Below are 23,792 nucleotides of genomic sequence, written 5' to 3'. Positions count from 1 at the left end.
CGGCCACGAGTACTACTACATCTGTGAGTGCGCGGGGGGCCGGGGGCTGGGGGCCGGGGGCGCGGGGGGGGGCGGGGAGAGCGGGAAGGGTGGGAGAGCGGGGCGGGGGGGGGGGGAGGAGAGGTCGCGGGAAGGGAGGTGGGGACACGGGGGGGAGGGGGCCAGCGGAGGGGGCTGAGGGGGTCGCGGGGGCGTGCTGCGGGGGCCGGGGGCATGTGTGCTGGTGCTGGAGGCGGAGGCTGGGTATGGGGAGATGGGGTCTGGGCTGGACTGTACTCCTGGGCCGCCCCTCATCCTGCCCTGGCCTTTGTCTCCCTGGGGTCAAGCTCTTGAATGGCATCATCCTTCCAGCAAGCCCCAGAGGCCTCACTGTCAAGAGCCCCCATTTGCAAATGGGGAAACTGAGGCTCAGAGCGGAGTTGAGAGTCCAAACCCACAGCTTCCCTCTGTGATCTCAGTTTCTGGATCAGGCCACTGGGCCTCTGGGTTGGGGGAACGGATGGCCCCACCGTCAGCTTGTTCCGTACTTAGACCAGGGTGTCCCCACCATTGCAGTGAGGAGGGAAACAGGCATAGGGAGTCTGGCGGGGGAGGGGAGCATGGTCAAGGCCAGCGGGGAGGGCAGAGGCTGTGTTCTGCCCATCACACCCTGGCTTGGGCAGGGGTCTCCCAGGCCCTCCTCCAGCATCCTCCCCTCCCCAGTCTCCCCCCATCAGGCCCACCTGGCCCAAGATTCCCCAGGGACCGTGGAAGCTGCTTTTCAAGGCTTGGGGACACTCAGGCACACAAAACCCCACGCTGGGCCAGGCTGAGGGTAGGCTGCCCCCGGCTCTGCTGCGCATCAGGGGGCTCCCAAAGGGCCTCCGCGTTCCTCCCCATAAAGTACTGATGGCAGGGTCTGGGGAGGCGGGAGCACAGCAGAGCTGGGCCTGGGTTCGAGACCGGATCTTGCTGTGGTCTTGGCAGTTCTTTACTCTCCATGAACCTTAGCCAGGAACCTGGGAGTCTGGGCGTTGCCCCCCACCAACACGGGGGCCTCTGGGAGCCCAACTTGTCATTGGGCGGATGCCTCTTCAGAGGCACTGAAGCACTGAGGGATCGTGGGGATCCCCATTCCTCAGCATCTTGGGGGCCTCTAGGGAGCCAGGTGGGGAGCAGGGCTCTGCCCCCCGGGACTGTGGGAGAGGCAGCCCCTCGCCCCCCTCGTTCCTGCTGCGTCAGATTAAACTGAGAAGGCCCCATTCTTCCTTTCTGCTCTATTTGGATTTTTTCCTTTTAATTCAAGGAAGAAACGGATGGAGGAAGGGGGAAGAAGGTGTTTAAATTAAGTCCTCGTAATATAAGAAAAATTACATTTTTTCTTTCCAGGACGGGAGTTTCATAAAGATAATTATTGTACTTACCCGTCCTGTCTCTATGACGAATGTTATTTTTATTTCGTGCTTTTTTATCTTCATCTGCTGGCGTGAGGGGCTTTTGGGGGGGGTGGGCAGAGGGGGCAGCCAGCGTGAGGACAGGCGGGCCGGGCTATTTTCATGTGCGTGAACGGGCTTCGCGTGTGTGGAACCCCACTGGCCCCCACCGGCCTCCAGGCCTCCTTCCCCTCCCTGTCCTGCGCCCTAAGTCCCCTTCCCTCATGACTCATTGCTGGTGCTGCTCTACCACCCCCGTCCCCTGCAGGGTGCTTGCCATGTGGGCCAAGAAGCAGGGAGCAATAATGGGGGGATTTTAGGCATGAGGACCGAATGTGCTTCTGCCTCCCTGTGGCCTCCAGCAGGGTGGGTGTCTTTCCGGGGGAGGTGGGGAAGCAGCCTCTCTCCCAGGGGTTACTGGCTTCTGTTGGCTCCCAGATGGAGGACATCATTTCCAAAGCCCTTACTGTGTGACAGATGAGGCCCAGATAGAGGGTGACTTGCCCACAGGCACCAGAGAGCAGGTATTTGATCCCAGATCAATCATTTGGTTATAGTGATTTTTTTGCTGATCCATTCAAAACAACCGTATTTTTGTTTATCACCTTTGAACCTTGCCCTGTGTTGCCTTGGGGTGAGATGGAACCAGGCAGACACCCCTGTTCTCTGGGGTCAGGGTTCAGCAAAGGGAGGGGCAGGGGGAGTGTGCAGGAGGACTTCTGGGAAATAGAGGGCATTGTGTCTGGGGTTTTGATGTGTGATTAGGAGTTTTATGGATGGAACCTCCCATAGCCTTGGTCCAGGGTTGAGTTACCAGTGCGGGGAAGGCGATATAGCCCCAGGAGGTCTCTGGCACTGACAGCCCCCTACTCCGCCAATCCCCATCCCCCTCTCTTCCAGCTGCCACACCACCCAATGCTGTGGACCGACCCTGCCTGAGGCTGAAGGTCTATGTTCGGCCGACTAGTAAGTGCTCAGGGCGCCACCCTTGTGTCCTGAACCCACAGAACCACTCAGTGGTCAGCAGAGCGGAGTTCTCAGACCACAGCCCTGGGAGTCCCACGACCTCAGCCATGGCTGGGGCAGCCCCTGCCCCGAGCCTCCGTTTCCCCATCTGTAAATGAGGACAACATTTCAGACATTTTTTTTTTTAAGATTTTATTTATTTATTGACAGAGAGAGACACAGTGAGAGAGGGAACACAAGCAAGGGGGAGTGGGAGAGGGAGAAGCAGGCCTCCCGCGGAGCAGAGAGCCCGATATGGGACTCGATCCCAGGACCCTGGGACCATGACCTGAGCTGAAGGCAGTTGCTCAACAACTGAGCCACCCAGGCGCCCAACATTTCAGACATTTAAGAGTGAAGGTGAAGTGCAGGACCCGGCCCTGTGCTGAGGCCATAGCCCCTTTTCATCCAAGAGCGAGCATCAGGAAAGTTCCCGAGATAGACCTAAGGGCCCGTGTCCTGAGCTCTTGAAACATCATAGCCACATCCAAAGAAAAGGGGGTCTCCGCAGCCCCTTGTGACCTCACCCAGGTGCCAGGCACACATGCCGGGGCACCTGCTGTTTGTCATGCTCTGCACAGGAGGCCCAGCCCCAGCGAAGATGGTCAGAAATGTCCCAGCTGAGGTGCGGCTGAGGTTGATAAGCTCCAGGAAGCCGAATGAGGGTGTGGGGGTGCAGATGGTTGGGGAGGGGATGAGGGGGGTTGGGGCCACCTGATGACCATTCTATCTCCGTGTCCCCCCAGACGAGACCCTGTACGAGGCCCCTGAGCCCATCTTCACCAGCAATAACTCATGCAGCGGCTTGGGCAGCTGTCGGCTCGTCCTCAGCACTGTCCCTGTGCTGTGGACCCTCCTGGGCTCCTAGTCCCAGCCCACCTGGATGCCCCGCCTAGAGACCGGATAGAGACTCCAATTCTCCCACGACTGGTGCTGCCCCTACCAGGCAGGGGGCCGTCCACCGCCCCAGGGCCAGTCCTGGGGGTGTGTGGCTGAGGACCCCGAGGCCCGAGAGGCCGGGTAGCTGGCCAGACCCTGGCCAGGCCAGCTCTTCTAGAGTTCTGGAGAACCCAAGAACCTCTCAGCAGTGTTTTTCTTTTATGGCAGAATCAGAAAGACTTGAGTTTTTAATTTAATTTATTCCTTGCTGTTGCCAGTGACTTTCGGAAGGAAACAGAGTGGGCGGGGCGGGGCAGGGGGTGGGGGGGCGTATGGCCCCCTGGGGCATGGGCATCAGGAGACGCTTGGTCTGGTCACTCCATTTGTTGGGACCGGGCTGGAGCCCACCCTGGACCTCCCACGCACCCTTGGGACAGGCCGGTCTGAGACGGAAGGGTGAGTGACAAGTGCCCCCCAGGCCCGGGTCCAGGAATCGGAGCCCGCCTCAGACCCTTGTGCCCTGCCCTACCCTCCTTGCTCCTGGTGATCCTTTCCCAGAGTGGAAATCCAGGATGTTTCACCGGGGGGCCCCTTCAGAGTCACAGCCCCCCGAGTCTTAGAACTGCTTGCCCCCCTCCCCCCAGCCTCACCTGATCACCCTCGAGGCCAAGAAGACATGACATTTCTGTAAATAGAGCCAGCAAGTATATACTGTGATTTATTTTTACTGTATTCCTAAGGACGTCCTGGAAAGTTTCTTTTTTCTCACCCCTTCTTGGGAGAGGGGCACTTTTTTTTTGGCGGGGGTGGGGGGGTGGGGGGACTTTTTAGAGTAGAAGCCACACTTCGCAATAAGCTGGATTGTCTGTCGGAGCCCCTCCCCCTACTCTAGGACCTAATGACGTTTATAAGAGAAAACAGGACAAAGCAGAATGTGGGGGCCACCCCCAGAAAGAGACACCCCCCTGACACTTTAAAGAAGCAAACAGCATTTATATGGATTTCATATTTCTACCCGCCTTTCCTGATCTGTGTTTTCTATATATTATATATACGTATATGTCGTGCGGCCACCATGAGGCTCAGGCACGCCGGGTGGGCTTTCGTAGGGCAGCGCGGGCTTCCCCCTCCGTTACGATCAACTTTGGATTCTGTATTTTTTTATAATAAAACGAGCATAAACCTCAAGGGTGTGCATGTGTGTTTGGGCCCACTGACCCCAATTGGAGGGGCACATGGACCGCAACTTTGGAGTTGTGGCTGGACTCCCCTGGGGAGGGGTGTCTTCGAGGAGCATCTGGGGTCAATCATGATGGGTTCTTGGGCGGTTTGGAGGCCAGGCCCTGGGATGAGCGTTTTACGGGGCGCTGTCCTTCATTGCCCTCTTTGGCCCTCAGTTTCCCCCCTGAGAAATGGGAATAAGCCCCCTCTCCCCCCTGGGGCAGCTGGGAGGAGGGAGGGAAGAGACTGTGAACTCAGCAGGAACAAGTTGGAAGCCAGGACCCCAGGGCTGATCAAGGCCCCCTGCTCCCTCCTCCATGCTGGGGTTCAGATTCCATCATGGCTCTTTCAGGATCCAACCACATTCTCTGACCTCTAGGTCTCCGAGCTCTGCTGCTGTGTGACTCAGTTTCCCTAACTGCCCAGGCCAGGGTAGGGGTCTGTCTGTTGCCTCTTAATCCCTTTATGGCTTTGCAAACGGCATGTGTTGGGGGCTGTGGGGTCCCAGGGGCCTTCACCGCAGCCTTGCCCCAGATAGGGACACAGGGAGGTTGGGGGCCACCCAGCAGGGCCAGTGGACGGGGGTCCTCTCAGCTGCTTGTCCCCTTGGTACCACCTGCCAGGACCGCATCCTCTTGGGCACAATTAGCAGGGAGGGAAGGCTCTCGGCTAATTAATTCAGCCGAGCGGGGCCCAGCGACAGGGACTGCCTCTTAATGAACCCAGTGAGCAGCACAAAGATCCCTGTGTGCACCCCGCCCGCCCTGCCCAGTGTCGCGGGATGGACGATGGACACCCCACGGATGTGCTGAGCACCATGGAGGCCCTAAGGATCCCCCATTCCACGGTGAGGACCCCGAAGCTCAGAGAGGGAGGAGGACTCCCTGAGGCTGCTTTCCCAAGACCCCTTGCCACAGGGGAGGGACGACTACACAGGGACCATGGGGCGGAATCCTAGCAACTGACTTTAATTTTCTTATTAAAAAAAAGTTACTGAGATATAACTCACATACCACACCATCCATCCATTTAAAATGTTAGTACATTCACAGGGTTGCAGAACCAGCTCCACTATCTGATTCCAGAATTCTCACCATCCCCAAAGGCAACCCCGTCCCCGTCATGTCACCCCCACCTTTGCCCCAGCCCCCGGCCCGCCCCCCGGCCCCCACGAGCCCCCTTCCCGTCCGCGGATGAGCCCGTTCCGGACGTGTCACCCACGTGGACTCACACCCCGTGTGGCCTTCCGTGTCTGGTTCCCTCCCTGAGCGTCGTGGGCTCGGGGTCCGTCCCCGGGGCCGCGCGTGTGGGCGCCTGGCTCCTGTTCTTGGCTGAGGAACACTCCAACATGTGGATATATCACATTTTCGTTATCCTTTCACCAATTTATGGACATTTAAGGTGTTTCCAGCTAGCTATTATACGGATTTTTAAAAAGATTTTATCTATTTACTTTGAAAAAAAAGGGGGGCACCTGGGTGGCTCAGTTGGTGAAGCATCTGCCTTCGGCTCAGGTCATGGTCCCAGGGTCCTGGGATCGAGACCCGCATCGGGCTCCCTGCTTGGTGGGAAGCCTGCTTCTCCCTCTGCCTGCCGCTCCCCCTGCTTGTGTTCCCTCTCTCGCTGTGTCTCTCTCTGTCAAATAAATAGATAAAATCTTAAAAAACAAAGATTTTATCTATTTATTTGAGGGGGAAGGAGCAGGAGTGGAAGAAGGGGCAGAGGGAGAGGGACAAGCAGGCTCCCCACTGAGCAGGTCCCCTGGGATCACTACTTGGGTGGAAGAAGAGGCTTTACTGACTGAGCCCCCCGGCGCCCTGAGGATCTTTTTTAAGACAAAGGTGTTTTGGTTTTTTTTTAAGATTTTGTTTATCTGAGAGAGAAAGAGTGTGCCACAAGCAGGGGAGAGGGGCAGAGGGAGAGAGAGCAGACTCGCCACTGAGCAGGGAGCCCGATGCGGGGCTTGATCCCAGGACCCTGGGACCATGACCTGAGCCGAAGGCAGACGCTTAATGACTGAGCCCCCTTCTTAACACAAAAAGTGACCTCAGATGGGTAAGCACAGAAATAGCTTTGTTCCCACGTCAGGGTCTTGGCACATGCTGTTCCTGCTCTCTGCTATACCCTTCCCACAGGTCACTGATTGGCTGTCTCCCCCAGACCCTTCCGACTAGGTCAAATGTCCTCTCAACCTCCCTGGCCACGGGGCCGCTCAGCCCACCCCCCTCGAGTGGAATCTGATTCTTATCTGCTCTCCCCCGCAGGCTGGGAGCTCCCAGGGGGCAGGGCCAGTCCTGTTTGGTCAGCACCGGGACCCAGTGCCCACAGCTGGGGGCTCCCCTTGGACTTGTCACCGGCTGCATGCACAGTCACGCTCACCCACGCACACCCCCGTGCTGCCCGGCACTTGCAGGCAGGACCTGGGTCTCTCAGCACCCAGCCGGGTGCGTCGCCAGCCACAGATCCCTGCCTCGGGGACCAAGGTCACTGTGCGGGATGGCTGCTCACTCCCAAGGCTGCACTGGGCACAGTGAGGCCCCTGTGGCCAGCACCCCAGCCTCAGCTGGAAGACGGGTACCTCCCTGCAGGGCCCCCGGCCAGCCATCCGTTTGTGGGTCCCAGCGGAGGGAAGGGATTTCCCCCCAAGGCTGATTCCTGCTGCCTTGGTGCCCCACCACGGGGAGGGGGTCCTGAAGTTCCCCCAGCCCTGACGGCTGCTCTGGGATGGAGCTGGGCCGCTGGTCAGATTTGGGGCTGTCTTGGCTTGGGGGGGTCAGGCCTCCATCACAGGACAGGGTCTGGTGGCCCCTCTCCGTCTGCACTGGAGAAAAAGCCCCAGGCCCCAGTACCCCTTGCCCTCAGGACTGACCAGGGCCACCCTGACTGTAGGGGTCCCCTGGAGCCCCTTGATCACAGTCCCACAGCCAGAAGCCCCCGCCGCCTCTGCTTTCCACAACAAGTGAAGGCCATGGTCTCATCTGCAGGGTCCTCACCCCTGTGCCTCCCGCCAGCACCTGCTCCCCCGGGGACCCTCTGCCCCCCTGGGCGCACCCACCCCTACCTCTGGGCCTGTGCCCTCTGCCTGGTGCGCCCTTCCCCCGGCCCACAGCCTCCCCAGATCTTGTCTGTCACCTCCTCTAGGCCATCAGCTCCAGGAGGGCAGGGATCCCTGTCTCCGCTGGTCACTGCCCCGTCCTCAGGGCCTAGAACACGCCTGGTACATAGTAGGAGCTCCAAGAATTCTTGCTGATGGAGCGACTGAGCACGGGAGCTGCATAACTAGACAGAGAGAGAATGTAACAGACGAGTTGCTTCCCAAGGTAGGGGCAGCGCCCCCAGCATTTTGGGCTCCTCTACGGTGTGTGGTCAGTGCCGGGCCCTTCCCTGGTCTGCGGGCCCTCGTGGCCTCCGGGCCCAATACTGGGGGCCCCTATGGGCCATGGGAGGAGGCCACACTGTTGGGGCCCCTGACCCGGGTTGCAGGTGGCCGGGAGGCCACGAATGGACAAAGACAAAGCAAGTCCACAGCCCAGAAGCCCCCGAGGAACCATAAATCACAGCAAGATGACATACAAGCCGGAAATTAAGTGGCCGCAGCCGGGCCGGTGTGGCCAGCGGGGCACACTGCCGTGGGAGGGGCTCCTGTCCCCTCCCCGGCGGCTGGGGCTGTGTGTGGCCCGAGTGCCCGGCACAGGGCAGGTGGCACAGCCACCAGACTGATGGGCGAGCCAGGCATTTCGTGGCCCAGACTTTCGGAGGCTGCGGGGGGAAGCACAGGGGTGTAAGGAGCTGGTCCGGGAGCCATGGGAGGCTTTGGGGCAGGACTGGAAGCCCAGGAAGGGTGGACTGGGGGGTGCTGAGCACGAGGACCTGGACCGTCTCCAGGGAGGCATCCAGGAGGCCGCTGCACACTTCGGTGCCTCCCTCCCTGCACAGTCCCCTGGAGGAGCAGAGCCCCTGCCCGTGGCCACCGTGGATCCTCTGCACACTTACGGGAACCTCGGGGTTGCCTGATCAGTGGTAGAGACCGGGATGTTTGGGGTGAGCCCCATCCCTCTGAGGCCAGAGATTGGGAGAAACTCTCTGCGTGGGGGGGTTGCTGCTTACCTGGCAGCCGCTGACCCCCACCCCTGATCCAGAAACAGAGGCCCAGAGGCCTAGAGGCAATGGATCCAGGCGCCCTCATGGAAAATGCAGTCTGGGGGGACACTGAGTGGCGGGGGGGACTCCTCTCCTGTGCCGATGGGGACAGAAGCCCCACCAGGTCCTACTGGTCCTTGGAGTGAGTCCAGGGTGAGCCACAGGCCTCTGTGGGATCAGGATTTGGATCTGAATGGGGCCTAGGGCAGCCCAGGGAATGAGACCAGGGTCCCCCCACCAGCAGCCAGGAAACATTCATTCGGTTCCCACTGGGCAGTGTTGGGGACCCCTGGGGCTGCCCTCTCCCTGAAACTCTGATGTACCTGCTTGGGGTTGGGAGCACCGGAGCTCTGCTGTGGGTTCAAGTCCAGACCCCCCCATAGGCGGTGAGGCCTTTCCCTCTGGGCCTGGGGCGCTGGCCTGACTTCCGGGGTGCGGATGGGAGAAGTTTCCAGGAGAGATGTGAGTCATTTCCCAGGATCCTCCGCCCCCGGCCCTCTCTAGCTCCAGCTCCCGAGGGGGCACACTGATGGAGCACAGGGGGTGAGGGGGTGTTACTGACGGCGCTTCCCAGAGCCCCCACCCCCACCCCCGCCAAGGCTCCTCCCCTGGGGCTCCAGCGATCGTCGGAATGATCGATTACTGACACCTCCGAGGGGCTGCCCCTGTCAGACGAGCGGGAAACCGAGGCACGGGCCAGGCACATTGCCCCAGCCGGGAGAGGGGTCCTGGGGGAGGAAGAGGAGGCGAGAGGCGGTGGTTCCGGCCCCAGCCGCCCCCCTCACACCAGTTTGCGGGCTCTAAGTGCTTAAAAGCCTATTGCGGTCGCTGGGAGCAGCGGCGCGGGTGCGGGCGGGCACCGAGACGGGGGCGCCCCTCCAGAAACGGCCCTGGACCTGAGACAGGCGGGAAGCCCAGGAAAGGCCGGCGCCCCCCACCCCCTCCCGAGCTCTAGCCCCGGGACCAGGCCCCATCCCTCCCTTGAGGCCCCGCCCCCTCTCCCCTGGCCCCTCCCCATCGCCCTCCCCGGCTCGAGCCCAGGACCAGGCCCCACCCCCGCTAGGACCCGCCCCCTCTAACCCAGGCCCCGCCCCATCGCCCTCCCCGGCTCCCGCCCGGGACCAGGCCCCACCCCTCCCGCGAGGCCCCGCCCCCCTTCGCCAGGCCCCTCCCCACCCCTCACCGGGTGCCTTTCGCTGGGGCTCGCCGGGGCTCCCGCCGGCCAGCCCTTCCCTCCTCCGTGCCTTTGCCCGGGCCGGTCCCCCACCGGGCGCTCTGTTCCCTGCGCTCTCTCCCTTGTGAAAGAGCATCGTCTCCCCCTTCAGGTCCCAGCTCCTCGCTCGGGGCCTCAGTTTGCCCATTTACAAACTGAGGGCGTGAGCTCCGGTCTCTGGGAGGAGACTGGAGGGGAGGCCTGGTTTTCTTCTTCCTCCCGTTTTGGCCAGCTTTGTCTGAGCCACCTTCCCCCGGAGGACTCGGTTTCCCCATTTGTGTGATGTGATGCATCTGCCACGCAGATGAGACCCATCTGAGACCCATTTTACAGATGGGAAAGCTGAGGCCAAAAGGGGTCGCATCCAGCCCCAGGCCCCACAGCGGGCACCCGGCTGTCGTGTCGGCGCCTGAGGGGCCGTTAGCAGGGATGGGGGGGTGGGATGGGGGAGGGCCTGATTGTCCTCACTCCAGCCCCGGGGAAGGGGCCGGGCCTCCCACCCCAGCAGCCCTGGTAAGCAGCACAGGGGAGTCTGGAATCATTTTCCTTGTAAAGTGATGCAGTGTGGGCTCTGAGGAGCCGGCAGGCCTGTGGGGGGGCGGGACAAGGGGCACCTGAGTGGGCCGTGGGCGAGGTGGGGGGCTGGACCCTAAGCAGCCAAAATTAGAGCCTGTTATTTTCCTGCCGTGGGGCACCCCCAGAGGGGCTCTCCACGGCACCTGCTTGGGAATGCCCCCTGGCCCTTCTCCGCGGCTTTGCCCGGCCCCACCCCTGCCAGGCGCCAGAATTATGGTTTTCTGTCTCTCTGCTCCCCTCTGCGGCCTGAGTGTTAACGAGGGGGTGCTGCCAGAGTCCCGCGCACTGGTTAGTGTCACTCCTCACGCCTACCGCCAGGCTGCAGTTCTACATGGCACTGTGGCCGGGAGGGGAAACTGAGGCACAGAGCGGTTAGTCGCCGGCCCTGGCTGAAGGCACAGCTCCAGACGTCAGAGCAGTCCGGGTTCTGGCGCAGCTCCCCGTTTGCTCACGTGGAAAATGGTGCTCAGCGCCTGGGATCCTCGGCGAGCTGAAGAGCTGTCCCCACAAGGCCAGGAACTTTGGTTCCTCCCTCCCTGCATAGCCCCAGTGTCTCGCACAAAGTCAGTGCCCCTTGCAGAACGTGTGTTGAATGGCTAAGTGTGTTTTGTGCATGGACTCCAAATCAAGTGCTCTTTGTCACCAGCGGGGTGAGGCTGGAGGTGCTGGCCTCATTCTCCATTGTTCATGCCTTAGGGAGTGCCTGGTATGGGGGGTGGTTGGTGGGGAGCGGCCTCTCTCGGATGAGGGGGCAGCAGGGGCACTGCAGGAATCAGCTATGCGGGCTGGCAGATCTTGAAATTAAAATACATATATACACCAGGTAAATAAACCCGGCCCACATCCTGGTGACAAGCGGAATTAAATCGCCCGGTTGGGGACCTGGCAGCGATGGCTGGGGGGGTGGAGGGGTGAGGACACATCACTGGCTCTCTGTTGTCCTTCCCTGACCCCCGCAGCCTGCTGGGCACCTGGGAAGACACTCGGGATCAGGAAGTAAGATGAGGAGTCCAACACCCACATTCTTGAGCCCCGCGTGGGAGCCCAGGGGTCCCGCAGGCCCGGGGTAGGGTGAGGCCAGCTCCTCAGTTGGGGGGGGGTCCCCGCGCAAGTCACGTGCCCCCATCTGAACCGAAGACACCGTGGTAGCCCTGGGTGTTGGGGGTGGGACAGGCAGGTCTGAGCCCTGGCCCGGCCCCTCATGGGCTGGGGTCAGCAGCAGATCCTCCTTGTGAGGTCCTGGCAGCCCCCATCACGCTGGATGCCAGGGAGACCCCACTCGAGCACACGGGGAGGCCCCCTGGAGGCCCGCACGGCCATGGGGTCCTCCCTGGCCCCTTCTCTTCTCCTGAGCCTGGCCCACAGGGGTGGAGGGGCGGGCGGGAAGGGAGTTTTCAATTAAGGAGCAGCTAATCGCCAGGCGGCAAGGCCCAGTAAATCTATTATGAAAAGCCTCTAAATGTATGTAAAACCAGCCTCTGACAATCCAGGGATTAGGCCACCAGGAGGGGAAACCGAGGCGAGGGCTGGCTGGTGGATTAATGAACGGAGTGGGGTCTCTTGAGGGTTGTGGGGAGCAGTCCCCAGGAGTTGAGGCAGAGGGGGAGAGGTCTTACTAGGCAGAAGGCAGCACCCATTTTATAGCTGGGGAAACTGAGGCCCAGACCCAGCACACCCGCTCGGGTGTGCACTTGGGGTGCTGCAAAGTGGACCCCTCTCCAAAGGTGGCCTTGATGGTGTGAAAGATCGGGGACCACAGAGCGGGGGCTTTGACCAGACCAAACTGCTGGTGAGCCCCTGCCCCGGCCAATGAGGAGCCCTCCGGCAAGGCGTAGGATCCCAGGGCTGGGATTTCAGGGTCCCTGGACCTGGATGAAGTCACTGTGGATGTGCCCACACCTTCGCTCAGCGTTCTGGGAACTCAGGTGGATGCCCAGCTTCATGGCCGGATGGACAATCGCACAGAGGAGGCCAAGGCTGGGGTGGGAGGACGGGGTGGCAGAGAGGGCTTCCATCTCTCCTTCTGAGGGCGGCAGGGAGCCCTGGCAGGGGTTTTAGCCCAAGTGGCCTTGGCCTCCCTCTCAGAATCTGCTGTGGGAACACTGACCCCAGTTCCCTCGGGCCTCAGTTTCCCCAGCTCAGCCCCCACACTCCCCCAGTCCCATCCCACCCTCAGGATGCCTCTGCTCTGAGATGCCAGCCCCACCCGCAGAGATCCTTCCAGGGACCCAGGTGTGTGGGGCGGAGGGTGAGATGAGACCCCGTGGCCCCATCCAGCAGAGCTCAGGACAGGGGAACAGTCGGACACAGCCATTTCTGTGGGCCTTCCCTGGGCCCCTGGTCTGGCTCTGGTCCAGCCACCTGGGTGTACCTGCTGCCCAGGTGCTGGGGAATGAACAAGAGGTGAGTGATTCCTGGGCCCAGGCCCCCGAGTCCCTCTAGGTCCCCGGGGAGGTTGTGTGGGGGTGGGGAGGTCCCAGCAAGGCCGACCCAGGGTCTGGGCCTCACTGTGCGATGTGAGCGGCTGTGTGTGGCCCCCCCCATGACTCAGTTTCCCCATCGTCACCACTGGGGCTGGCTTGAAGCTGTTCCCAGCGCTGGGGGGAGGAAGTTGGGGGTCTCCAGCACCCGCCCCCGCCCAGCCGTCAGTCAGGCCCGCTGGGCCCCTTCAAGTCGTCACGGCCCAGCAGTGGTCGGGGGAGGGATTATCCGGCCTGTCCAGGATGGACTCAAGTGGAACCGAGGCTGACGAGCGGAACGCACCCCCGTGGGCCCAGCCTGCCCGCCTTTGTCTGCCGTTGGCCCCCGCCCACTCGCCGGCAGGGACACCATCTCCGCCGCTGAGCCGCGGGGCTCATGCTGGCCACGGCCCGCACGAAACCCCACGGGACCCTGAGCCCAGCGGCCTCCTGCGTGGCGGCCCGCCTGAGTCCCTCTCCCGGTCTCAGTGTCCCCACCTGCAGCATGGGTGCGCCTACTGAGCATCGGATGGAGGCTGCGTGGGCAGAGGCGGCTGGGGGCGCGGACACCCTCCCAGGACTTTCCGAGGGGTGCTTGGCCGCCCCTCCACCCAGGCGCTCCACCGAGCCTTTGTCCGGGAAATCTGAGGTGGCAGGGAGAGCGGATCCGCTTGCCGCCTGAAAGGAGCCGTGGCAAATACTGTTGACCCCCGACCCTGACCCCCTAATCCTGGGCTGAGGCCCGCATGGGTGGGGGGGCCCCGAGAGCCGGGTCAGGGTGTGACCCCCGCCCCCGTCGCCAAGGGGGGCTTCCGGGTCAGGGTCACAGGGGCTTCCGGGGAACACAGCTGCCCCATTGGCCACGTGTCTGGCCATCACCCCGCAGAGGCCCGCAGGGGAAACTGAGGGAAGGCAGGTGCCGCCACCTCTGGGCTGGGCAAGCACGGGCCAGCAGCTGTCCTCTCTGAGCCTCAAAACAGCAAATTCCTGGGAAGTCTGGCCTGACTGGGAAGGTACCTGGTTTCTGTGCCTCAGCAGAAACTTCTGGGCTAGGGGATGGCTTGGGGGGTCCATGGCCCAGGGGCCCCCTCTAAGAGGGCCCGAGGAAACCCTCCCCTGGAGTATAAGAAGCGGCTCTGCCCCCTCCGCCCTCCCCTGCTCTAGATTCCTCTATAGCTCCCACTGTCTTCAAGACCGTTTTTCCCACCCACCCGGACGAGGCACACCGAGCTTCGCGGCTTGGGCTCACATCTCCACTCGCCTTCCTTGGGCGAGCCCTGTCCTCTCTGGGCCTCCCCCGTGGACAGAAAGGGTACGGCAAGAGCCGTGAGGAGCCACATTAGCCAGGCTGAGCCCAGAGCCAGGCACACAGCATGCACTTAAAGATGCACCTCGGGCGGTGCTGGACTACAGCTCTCTCCGTGTCCACCGACCCCGCAGGGCTGGCTGAAGAGCTAAGACGACGAGAGTCGGGCTGCGCACAGTGCTCCCGGAGGGGTGCTCGCGGAACCGAGGGGCGACGGGGCGAACGGAGGGAGGGCGTGTCCCCGCTTCTGCCAGCTGCCGAGCTTAGCCCCTCACCTTCCAGCTCCTGGGAGGCCGCCGCTAGAAGCTTCCACGGAAGATTAAACCATTCTCCACCGCTGGCCGGAATGCGTTCGCACGCTCGGGCGCCCCTGTGCTCCCTGGCGGCCACATGTCTGTTCCATCCTGCCGAGTTGTTCCCCACAATCAATTTCAATTTGGCCTGGGCTCTGCCTCTGCAGCCCGACCTCCTTGGGGGCTGGGGTTGGGGAGGGGGAAGCGGTGGTTTCCTCAGTCTACCCTGCTACATGCCGGGGCCCATCTGCTGATGAGAGGGCTCAGCTGTTGCTGCCCCTTTCCAGGCCTCAGTTTCCCCAAAATGATGGACTGAGGATGTGGGGAAGGGCAGTCTGGGGCCAGCCCTGTTTTCATCCAACCTCATGCATTTCTGGGGTGCCAGCTGTGTCCTCGATCCCGTGTAGAAGGCCAGAGACATCGTGGGAACCAAAGTGGAAAAAACTTGAATGAAGCAGGGTAAGGGGGCATGTGGGGCTTTCCTGGCAGGGGGAGTAGCATGTGCAAAGGCCCCGAGGCAGCAAGGAGCACAGCGCTGGGAAGAACATAAGGAGACCTGTGTGGTGGAAGCCGGTGAGAAGAGAGGAGCCGGGGGGAGGGTGGATGGGGCTGGATGACAATGATGATCAACAGCCAACATTTACTGAGCACCTACTGCATACCCAACATTGACCTATGGGCTTTCCCTGCCTCACCTCCCTGGATCCTCACCACTACCCTATAATTACACCCATTTTACGTAGGAAGAAACAGAGAGCATAGTGAGGAGGTTGCTGGCCAGGGTTACGGGCTGGGAGGCAGAGCTGGGGTTTGGCCCCAGCTCAGGTGTGCCCCAGAGTCCGGAGCAGGACAGTGGGTGGACTGCCTGCACCAGCAGACCCTTTAGCCAACACCCCACCTCTCCCCACCCCTGTCCTTCCCGAACTTCAGGTCCTGACTCCAGGCCTCTGTCCATTTCTGGGGTGAGGAGGAGGGACATAAAGGGGGTCCCACGTCCCTGGAGTTTGATTGGAACTCAGCTGCCCTTCTGCGTGACCTTGGGGCACGCCTGCCTGCCCCTTCTGTGCCTCAGTTTCCCAGCCTTGTCAAGAGAGACTGTGGGCGACTCCTCTCTGACTAAGGCGAGCTGGGGGAAGGGATGAGGCGCCCCCAGTCATGGCTCTGCACCCCGCAGCCCTGCTCAGGCCCCGCCCCCTGTCCCTGGGGGAGCCTTTCCCCTGCTGTGTGCCCTGGGAGCCTTCTTTGGGCCCCTCGTGGCTCCAGGCTCTGGCCACCACTAGGTGGAGCGAGGAGGCCGGCGGAAACTGGGCGCGGCTGCCTTGGCTTGGAGCTGCGGGCCGGCCGGGCACTTGTGTGTGTGCGTGATCTCCCTCGAAGCGTCCATGCCCAGGCCTCTGTCCTGCAGGCAGCGCTAAAAGGGATGTGACAGACCTGTGTGGGCTGGACGGCGGGGCGGGGGCGGTGTCCAGGGCACGGCGAGGACCCACCCGGGCCCAGGCTTGACCCCGATCCCTGAGCCGGCTGCCGCGTGCCGGAGCCGGCCTGGAGTCTGGCAGCGGGGGAGGCTAAGGCTGGGTGCTCAGCCCATGGGTGGGGGCTGCAAGCATGCTTCTGGGTGAAGGCGCGGTGGAGGCCTGGGGCCTCAGGACGCCCTCCCCGCTGGGGGGCCGGGGCTCCGTGCTGGGGTGGATTCGTGGGCTTCTCTGAGGAGGTGATGCTTCAGCTGAAATGTGAAGTGTGAGAAGTATTGGGTGGGGCTGAGCATTCTGCACAGAGGAGAGAGCTTTGCCAATGCCCCACGGTGCGGGGGGGGGTGTCTTGCATGCGTGGGCACTGGAGTTGGCTGAGGGAGGTGGGGCCGGGCTAGCCTTTGTAGGCCATGGGGGGACTTGAGTTTCATGTGGAGGGCACTGGGGAGCCATGGTGGGTGAGGGCAGGAGAGTGAGGCTGTCTACAGCTCCCTGAGGCTGCCTCGGTACGAGCTGTTGGGGCTGGAGTGGAGGCCAGCGAGGAGCGGGGGGGAGGCTGGGTGGGGGGCCAGGTGGGGCCTGGGCAGGGACCTCAGAGATGAGGACGGCCTGAGTGAGCTCAGGTGCCAGGGGCGTCTTCAGGCTGTTCTTTGCCTCCCAGAGCCCCAGGGGTGGATCCAGCCCCCAAATGAAGCCCCAGGCCTGCTCTGGCCCCCTCCTCCCCTGCCAGCTGATGAGTGGCTTCTGGCTTAATTCTTGTGGTACACCCATTTCCACAAAGGGAAACTGAGGCACAGAAGTTTTGGTCACTCACAGCCCATTCAGGGGTAGGAAGGTGCTGTGTGATTAGCACATCTGGGATGGCCTTCTGTGTATCGACATGTCTGGGGTCCCCCTTTGGTGTAACGAGTACATGTGGGGGCCACTCTCTGTGCCCTGGGCCCCAGAAAGGCCACATCGCTCTAGACCCCATTACCATGTTCACTGTGGGAAGAAGCCGCTAACCCCGTCCTCCCTCAGGATGCAGTCCACTGTGGGACCGAACAGGCTTGGATTTCAGTCCAGGATTGGATCCGACCTGAAGCTCTGGGAGGCAGGGGACAGCCTGGGGCTGGGGAGTCCAGCACCGCTGAGCCGTCCTGCTCTGCCCCCGTACCGTGTCCCTGGCCACTTTTCCCACGTGAGGTCAAGGCACTAAGAGTCAGGCCCGTGCCCTCTCCCCACAAGCGCACCGTGCACCTGGCCCCACCCCTCCCCCTTGTTCCTGCACACCCGGCCACCTGTTCCATCTTTGGAATGAACCAATCTTGTCCCTGCCTCAGGGCCTTTGCACAGGCTGCTCCCTTCTCTGCCTGTCCACCCTTGGCCAGCCAGGCAAAGAGCAGCACCCCCACCCCAACCAGCCGCCCACCTGTGCCCAGGTGCACCCTCCCCCACCTGCCGACACCCCCTTTCAATGTTTATTACAAAGGGGTTAGGGACTGTGCTTCCGTAGGTGACGGATGCACAGTCCCTTGCTTCCGGAAAGTTACATCAAGTACAAGACATGAATTTGTTTAAAAAACATGCAGCGTACACTAACAGAATGAATGAATCAGGTCTTATCCAGAAGAGCTAGTGATTCTTGTTTTTCTAATTGGGGGAAGTTCACCTGTTTAAAGTAAGGAGTTCAGTTGTTTTTAGCAAATGTTGTGTGACCATCACCTCTGTGTAATTCCAGAACATTCTAACGCCCCAGAGAGCAGCCTGTGTCCGTCAGCCGTCACCCCCACCACCTCCCCAGCCCCCGGCCTCCACGAGCCCCCTTCCCGTCTGCAGATGAGCCTGGCAGCTGGATCTGAGCCTTCTTCTCTCTGGGCCAGCACCCTGGGGTTAGAGTCCCCCAGGGATCCGCCTCCTCCCCACTCCCTGTCTGTCCCACACCAGATAACACAGTGCCCACTGCCCTCATCCCACGAACTGCCCCCAGCTCCCTCCTTCTCGGGGCACCTAGGGACTTTTCAAAACCGAAGATCAGGCCGTGACCATCCCCAGCCTAAATCCTCCTGTGGCTCCCTGTGGCCCTCGATGTTAGTCCAAATTCCAGGGCCTGATCGACATCCCTGCTGGCCACACCGCAAGGCTGGGAGATTCTCAGGAGGGTCCCAGCTTGGCAAGGAAGGTGGGATGCTTCCTTCCACCAGGCGAGGGGCTGGCAAGGGCTGGGAAATGAGAAGTGGGATTGTCCCCATTTCCTGGGTAAGGAACTCAGGCTCAGGGGACAAGATATAAGAAGGGGCTCCAGTGAGTCGTGTTCTCAGTTGCGTGGAGCCACGTCAACGGGACCCCTCGGTGCCCACGCCCCACTGTGCACTCGGCGATCCTGCCTGGGAGCAAAGAGCCCGTGAGGACGCCCAGCGGTTCCTCCGCGGCTCCCGGGCCGGCAGTGAGGTGGGGTGGGACGTTGTCAGGGTCCCTCTGAGATCTGCAGGAACATCAGGAGCCTAACAGGGGTCCCCAGGGCCCCTGCCCAGCCCGGGTCAGGGGATAAAGGCCAGCTCCTCCACTCCGCTGTTTCTCCACCCCCCACCATAATAGGATCGGGATGTTTGAAGTTACTAGGAAGCGGGGAGGCTCCCACATAGAGAATACGAGAAGGGCTTAGAGGCGCCTTTGTGAGCCAGGCGGGTGATGATGAAAGCACCATGAAATCCACGGTGTCACCGATGCCCCGCGACCATGACAGGCCCCTTTACTGGAAGAAAAGGGGAAAAATCCCCAGTTACATGTGTGCATGCGAACATATGTGCGTATGCCATGCTCCAGCCATGGCAGAGGCCCCAGCAGCCCCCAAGGCGCCGGCCCCCGCATGCCATCTCAGCACAGTGCACCCCCTCAGGGCCCCCCAACACCTGGCAGGAGGGCTCAAGACGCTGGGCAGTTTTAGCAGAGGCCAGGGCAGGGAGCTCTGCCCATGGCTTGCTGTGCTCTGCTTACATGCCTCCAGAGACGGGAACCTCACTATCTCAAGGGCTTCCAGACAAGGCTTCCTTGCATGTGGCCCCAGGTGGAGGTAAAGTTGTACCTTACCTGGGAGTGGACTTCCAGAGTCAGGGAGGAAAGGTGACACAGGGCAGGAAGGAAGGTCATGTTTTTAAACAGCTTTACTGAGATACTCACCTACCTTCTCATTCATTCAAAGTGTACAATTCATCTGTTCTAGTACATTCACAAAGTTATATATCCATCAACACAATTGATTCTAGAACACTTTCTTTTTTATTTTATTTTATTTTTTAAAGATTTTATTTATTTATTTGAGAGAGAGAATGAGAGACAGAGAGCACGAGAGGGGAGAGGGTCAGAGGGAGAAGCAGACCCCCCGCCGAGCGGGGAGCCCAATGTGGGACTCGATCCCGGGACTCCAGGATCATGACCTGAGCCTAAGGCAGTCGCTTAACCAACTGAGCCACCCAGGCGCCCCTCTAGAACACTTTCATCTTCCCCCAAAAGCAAGCCCGTCCCCATCAGCTGTCACCCCCAGCCCCCCCAGCCCCCGGCCCCCACGAGCCCCCTTCCCGTCCGTGGATGAGCCTGCTCTGGACGTGTCACCCACGTGGACTCACACCCCGTGTGGCCTTCTGTGTCTGGTTCCCTCCCTGAGCGTCGTGGGCTCAGGGTCCGTCCCCGGGGCCGCATGTGTGGGCGCTTCGCTCCTGTCCGTGGCCGGGGGATGCTCCCGTGCGTGGGGGACGTGTCGTGTGTCCGTTCCCCCGTTGGCGGGCAGTTGGGTGTGTCCCCTCTTGGCATGTATGAAGGGGTGCTATTCCTGAAAATGCTGTCATCTGCCCATGTCGTGGGCGTTAAACCTTCACACAAGGTCAGGACCTGCCAAGGCCAAGAGCAAAGTGCGAGTCCACGCAGGGCTCCGGGTGTGGGGGGGACGGGAGAGAAGCCTCGCGGGCTTGGCGGTGTGGGCTGGAGGTCTCCCGCGCAGGGTGCTCGGACAGGCGGCTGCGTCTCCACCGGCCAGAGTGTCTCACAGCGCCTCGCGTGCCCACCTTCTCGACTGCAGACACACCTGCTCCCCGCCTCCCACGGACGGGTCCTTCCTCCGCTGGAGGTGGTGGGCAAGCCAGGCTTGAGGAGTGAAGAGGGCTGTGTCCAGCCAGACCCACAGGAGACAGCTTCCCGCCCCCGTGGTCCCAAAGACTTCCCACCCCGCCACTACTTCGGGGGGCAGATGATGGGGTGAGGGGCGGATGGCGGGGTGGGGCCTGATGGCGGTGGGGGGGCAGATGACGGGGTTGGGGGCGGATGGTGGGGTGGGGGCCGGATGGGGTGGGGGCGGGATGGCGGGGTGGGGGGGCAGATGGCATGGGGGTGTGGATGGAGGGGTGGGGGGGCGGATGACGGGGTGGGAGGGGGCTCCACCTGCACCCCGGCCTGCAGCCAGGTGGCTGGTTCTAAGGCCCCCTTGTCCACTAGTTTTGGGGGTGGAGGCAGGTAGCAGGGGCAAGGAAACTGCCCTGCCCTCTCCCCGGCCGGTAGTGACCCGCGTCCCTCCACTGGACACGGGAGGGCCAAAGGTCACTCGGCGGGTGGGAGACACAGAGACAGAAACAGGTGGAGGAGGCAGGCGAAGGGCTGTGTATGAGGTCTTAGGGCCAGCAGCCTCAGTGCTGGCGTTCCTGGCCTCCCTGAGCCCACCTCCCCGAACCCCGACATCCGTGCTGACCCTGGCCTGCTGTGTCCTCAGGAGGCCTCCTGGCTCTAGTTCTGGGTTCGAGGGTGAGCATAAGCCACCAGGTCGGGATCCTGGGGCCCAGAGGCTGCCTCACGCGGCTCCCGGCATCCCGAAGCTCTGGGGAAGCCCCATCGGGAAGCACCTGCTTGTGTACGTGGTGTAGCCATGGAAACCTGGGAAGGGGTTCAGGCCCCAGGGCATCTGCCACAGCTGAGCGCCCCAGGACCCCAGGAAGGGACACCTGGCCTGACCTTGGCACTCAGAGGCACTGCCCTCAGAATGCGATGGCATCTCCCGGGACCCTGTGGGGACAGATGAGGAGCAAGGGTCTTAGTGCAGGGGCCGGGGTGGGGGGGGTGGGGGAAGGGCGCAGGCTCACGGACACGCCGCTGTGGGTGGGACTGTGTCTGAGGCCTGACCCCTTGAGGGGGACCTTATTTGGAAACAGAGTCCTTGGAGATGTGGTCGGGTTAACACGAGGTCGCTCGGGTGGGCCCTGATCCAGTGACTGAGAGCACGATGCGTAATGCGTGTGCGTGTGCGTGGATCGGGGACGCGTAGCGGGGTGTAGCACTGCTGGATGCCGCTGTGCAAAACAGACCTGCTCCCTTGGCCTCGGTTTCCACCTCTGACACCAGGGTAACTGGTGGTTATGGGTCCAGTGAGTTCACTGGACAGCATGTGGCACAAAATAAACACGTGTTGTGTCTGAAAGTGACGTGGAACCGAAAAAGGGAAAATAAGACGGGAAGGGAAAGCTAGTGCCTGTCCTCCGGAAGCTGGAAGCCAATGAGCTCGAAGGAGCTGTCTGTCTCTGTCCTTCTTTCTCTCTGACTTGGCAAGTACTAAGGGAAGGGAGGGAGGGCTTCTCAGAGGAGGTGTCACTGGAGCTGAGACCTAAAGAAAGTTGGACTTTTCTGGTGAAGATGAAGGAACAGCACGTGCAGAGGTCCTGAGGCTGGGGAGTGGCCAGTGTCGCTGAGCAGGGGGAGGTGGGAGAGGAGTTTGGCACTGGGGAGCCACAGCAGGGGAGGGACATGATCGGGCGGTGTGCCCATCAGAAGGGCCACGCGGGCAGGGCTGCCTAGAGGCAGGGGAAGAGGCTCAGGCTAGAAATCCTGCCGAGGGAAGTTCTGGGAGGAAATTCACTTCTCCTGTCCTCCTTGCCTGTGTCCGCCTGGTCGAGCAATGGGAGGGCAGGGACCTGGAGGGCAGATTGCTGGTGTTGAGGGTCCAGGAGCCCACAGCCCACCTCTTGGTGGGGACCGGCCCAGCTGAGCCAACCACCCTCGTCCCTCCTGCAACCGGGCGCAGTGGTGAGTTGGGGCCTGGACAAGCGTCCAGCTGTGTGGGGCAGCCTTGGCAGGCCCCCTCGGTCGCCCCTTCCCACCCCCGGGCAGGAGAGTGCGGTGCGGTCCCCAGAGTGGAGTGGCAGTGACTCTGGGCTCAGCGAACGGCCTGTCCCTGGCCCCGGCCCGGTCATCCTATGCTGGCTGGTCACCCCCACCCGCCAGGTCCTTGCAGTGCTCTACCTGACAGATGGGGACACTGAGCCAGATGATCACTAGGGCTGCCATCGGACACCCCCGGCCCTGGAATATGCATGTGTAACCTCCTCTCCCAGGACGCTCTCCTTTCCTCAAGTTTAGGAAAGCTGAGCTGTCTGGATTGAAATTCTCCGGCTGTGCGAGGCCAGCAGAGAAATCCATAATGCATTGTTTAGACAGATGCCTTTAAACCGCTCGGCGGGTGGGGGGGCCGGAGTGGGGGGATGAACAGCGATGGGGAGGAGGGACTGCACTGGGAAGGTCACCCTTTTTTTCTGCACAAAGGTCAGTAACAGACTGTTGCCAAGGCAACAGTGGGCTTAAAGATGGAGGCTTAAGAAGAACAGAGGTTCCCCTCCCCTGCCCGTGTGAGGGGCCTGGGCCCAGGCTCAGGGGCTTGGGGGCCGGGGGCAGATCTTGGTCCTGCTCTGCCTGGGTCTGGGGCCCAGCTGCGGTCACTGTGAGCCTCGGTGTTCCTGGCTGTGGGATGGGAACAGCATCCACACGGAGGCAGGGACCCCCTGGCTGGTCTGGTGTTGGGGTCACCTGCAGAGTCCTGGGTCCTCTTGGGGGGGCGCAGGCTGGCAGGGAGGGGTCAGGGGCTCGGCCAGAACCCCCCATCTCACTGCCGACAGCATGTCCGCTGCAATGCCGAAGAGGCCAGCGTCCCCTGCGTCCCTTCCTGGAGCCTGGGGCCAGGGACCCAGCAGCCCCTGTGGATCCGAACCAGAGCGGAGGCTCAGATTTGCAGATGTGGGGCAGTGATCCCGACGGAGAAGCCCCGGGAGGGAGTGCATGGGCCTGAGACCCTGGTCAGCGGCCACTGCCCCATGGCCAGCAGGAGGCCGGATGCAAGCCGCCATCAGCTCTGGGGACCACGGCCTGGGCTGACTCGGCTTTTTGGCGGTTCCATGAGAACGGCATCATCTACACCTCTGTCTCTGGAGGGCGATCTGAACACCGGCTTGTTATTCACCGTCCGCCCCAGCGTCTCCTCCTGCTGTAGTGGACGGTGGCCACATATCCCTGTCCCTGTGAGGAACAGAATTAGGAAGGTAACTTCTTCATTGAGAAGAAATTCACACAACATACAATTAATCATTTTTAGGTGAGCAATTCAATGGCATTTAGTACATTCACAGAGTCCTGCAACCACCACCTCTATCCAATTCTGGAACATTCTGTCACCTCAGAAGGAAACCCCGCCTCATCAGCCGTCACCCCCACCCCCTATCCTCCCCCGGCCCCCACGAGCCCCCTTCCCGTCCGCGGATGAGCCTGCTCCGGACCTGTCACCCACGTGGACTCACACCCCACGTGGCCTTCCGTGTCCGGGTCCCTCCCTGAGCGTCCCCGTCCCCATCAGCTGTCACTCCCCCGCCCCCACCCCCGAGCCCCCTTCCCGTCCGCGGATGAGCCAGTTCCAGACGTGTCACCCACGTGGACTCACACCCCGCGTGGCCTTCCGTGTCTGGTTCCCTCCCTGAGCGTCCCCGCCCCCATCAACGGTCACTCCCCACCTTCTCCCCAGCCCCCGCCCCCCCGA

General features: G+C 61.8%; 1 long non-coding RNA gene across 1 annotated transcript; it reads left to right on the top strand.

The window, feature by feature from the left end:
• Positions 1–4,484, top strand: LOC145722393 (uncharacterized). Its single transcript, XR_014146670.1, has 3 exons — positions 1–23; positions 2,313–2,378; positions 3,164–4,484. It is a non-coding gene; the product is annotated as an uncharacterized LOC145722393 (long non-coding RNA).
• The last annotated feature ends 19,308 nt before the right edge of the window (positions 4,485–23,792 follow it).

This window comes from Leptonychotes weddellii, chromosome 1 (genome assembly GCF_054177405.1).
Source record: "Leptonychotes weddellii isolate Sample4059 chromosome 1, ASM5417740v2, whole genome shotgun sequence".
NCBI lineage: Eukaryota > Metazoa > Chordata > Mammalia > Carnivora > Phocidae > Leptonychotes > Leptonychotes weddellii.
Note: the sequence above shows the minus strand (reverse complement) of the source record. Positions and strands in the feature narration are given on the sequence as shown.